This window comes from Panulirus ornatus, chromosome 12, assembly GCF_036320965.1.
Source record: "Panulirus ornatus isolate Po-2019 chromosome 12, ASM3632096v1, whole genome shotgun sequence".
Classification (NCBI taxonomy): domain Eukaryota; kingdom Metazoa; phylum Arthropoda; class Malacostraca; order Decapoda; family Palinuridae; genus Panulirus; species Panulirus ornatus.
In genome coordinates, this window is record NC_092235.1 from 35006815 (window position 1) to 35010014 (window position 3200).

Here is a 3200-nt window from a genome sequence, read left to right on the forward strand (position 1 = left end):
GGGTGTTTTGAAATGGTTTGGTCACATGGAGAGAATGAGTGAGGAAAGATTGACCAAGAGGATTTATATGTCAGAGGTGGAGGGAACGAGGAGAAGTGGAAGACCAAATTGGAGGTGGAAAGATGGAGTGAAAAAGATTTTGTGTGATCGGGGCCTGAACATGCAGGAGGGTGAAAGTCGTGCAAGGAATAGAGTGAATTGGAATGATGTGGTATACCGGGGTCGACGTGCTGTCAGTGGATTGAACCAGGGCATGTGAAGCGTCTGGGGTAGAGCATGAAAAGTTCTGTGGAGCGTGGATGTGGAAAGGGAGCTGTGTTTTCGGTGCATTATTACATGACAGCTAGAGACTGAGTGTGAACGAATGTGGCCTTTGTTTTCTTTTCCTAGCGCTACCTCGCACACATGCGGGGGGAGATGATTGTTATTTCATGTGTGGCGAGGTGGCGATGGGAATGAATAAAGACAGACAGTATGAATTATGTACATGTGTATATATGTATATGTCTGTGTGTGTATATATATGTATACGTTGAGATGTATAGGTATGTATGTTTGCGTGTGTGGACGTGTATGTATATACATGTGTATGTGGATTGGTCGGGCTATTGTTTCGTCTGTTTTCTTGCGCTACCTCGCTAACGCTGGAGACAGCGACAAAGCAAATGAAATAAAAATAAATATATATATATATATATATATATATATATATATATATATATATATATATATATATATATATATATAATTTTTTTTTGATACTATCCGCCATTTCCCGCTATAGCGAGGTAGCGTTAAGAACAGAGGACTTAGCCTTTGAGGGAATATCCTCACCTGGCCCCATTCTCTGTTCCTTCTTTTGGAAAATAAAAAAAAAAAAAACGAGAGGGGGGGATTTCCAGCCCCCCCGCTCCCTTCCCTTTTAGTCGCCTTCTACGACACGCAGGGAATACGTGGGCAGTATTCCTTCTCCCCTATCCCCAGGGATAATATATATATATATATATATATATATATATATATATATATATATATATATATATATATATATATATATATATATATATATATATATATATATACATATATATATATATATATATATATATATATATATATATATATATATATATATATATATATATATATATATATATATATATATATATATATTATCAGACATATACATATGTACACATGCACATATTCATACTCAACTGCCTTCATCCTTTCCCAGCTCCAGCCTGAACAACAGGAAACAGGATTGCCACCGCCTGCATCAGCAAGGTAGCACCAGGAAACAGATGAAGAATGGCCTCTCCACTCATAAACGTCCACATATACATACATATATACATCAACATATACATACACATACAGACATATAAATACATACATACACATGCACATATTCATACTTGCTTGCCTTCATCCATTTCTGTCACTACACCGCCCCACAGGAAAACAACATCGCTACTCCTTGCTTGCACACACACACACACACACACACACACACATATATATATATATATATATATATATATATATATATATATATATATATATATATATATATATATATATATATATATATATATATATATATATATCCCTGGGGATAGGAGAAAAAAGAATACTTCCCACGTATTCCCTGCGTGTCGTAGAAGGCGACTAAAATGGGAGGGAGCGGGGGGCTGGAAATCCTCACCTCTTGTTTCTTTTTAATTTTCCAAAAGAAGAAACAGAGAAGGGGGCCAGGTGAGGATATTCGCTCAGAGGCCCAGTCCTCTGTTCTTAACGCTACCTTGCTAACGCGGGAAATGGCGAATAGTTTGAAAGAAAAAAGAAATATATATATATATATATATATATATATATATATATATATATATATATATATATATATATATATATATATATATATATATATATATATATACAGATATATATATATATATATATATATATATATATATATATATATATATATATATATATATATATATTTTTTTTTTTTTTTTTTGCTTTGTCGCTGTCTCCCGCGTTTGCGAGGTAGCGCAAGGAAACAGACGAAAGAAATGGCCGAACCCACCCCCATACACATGTATATACATACGTCCACACACGCAAATATACATACCTACACAGCTTTCCATGGTTTACCCCAGACGCTTCACATGCCTTGATTCAATCCACTGACAGCACGTCAACCCCGGTATACCACATCGCTCCAATTCACTCTATTCCTTGCCCTCCTTTCACCCTCCTGCATGTTCAGGCCCCGATCACACAAAATCTTTTTCACTCCATCTTTCCACCTCCAATTTGGTCTCCCTCTTCTCCTCGTTCCCTCCACCTCCGACACATATATCCTCTTGGTCAATCTTTCCTCACTCATTCTCTCCATGTGACCAAACCATTTCAGAACACCCTCTTCTGCTCTCTCAACCACGCTCTTTTTATTTCCACACATCTCTCTTACCCTTACGTTACTTACTCGATCAAACCACCTCACACCACACATTGTCCTCAAACATCTCATTTCCAGCACATACATCCTCCTGCGCACAACTCTATCCATAGTCCACGCCTCGCAACCATACAACATTGTTGGAACCACTATTCCTTCAAACATACCCATTTTTGCTTTCCGAGATAATGTTCTCGACTTCCACACATTCTTCAAGGCTCCCAGAATTTTCGCCCCCTCCCCCGCCCTATGATCCACTTCCGCTTCCATGGTTCCATCCGCTGCCAGATCCACTCCCAGATATCTAAAACACTTCACTTCCTCCAGTTTTTCTCCATTCAAACTCACCTCCCAATTGACTTGACCCACAACCCTACTCTACCTAATAACCTTGCTCTTATTCACATTTACTCTTAACTTTCTTCTTTCACACACTTTACCAAACTCAGCCAGCAGCTTCTGCAGTTTCTCACATGAATCAGCCACCAGCGCTGTATCATCAGCGAACAACAACTGACTCACTTCCCAAGCTCTCTCATCCACAACTTCATACTTGTCCCTCTTTCCAAAACTCTTGTATTCACCTCCCTAACAACCCCATCCATAAACAAATTAAACAACCATGGAGACATCACACACCCCTGCCGCAAACCTACATTCACTGAGAACCAGTGAATGTAGGAAGTAAAGTGTTTTAGATATCTGGGAGTGGATCTGGCAGCGGATGGAA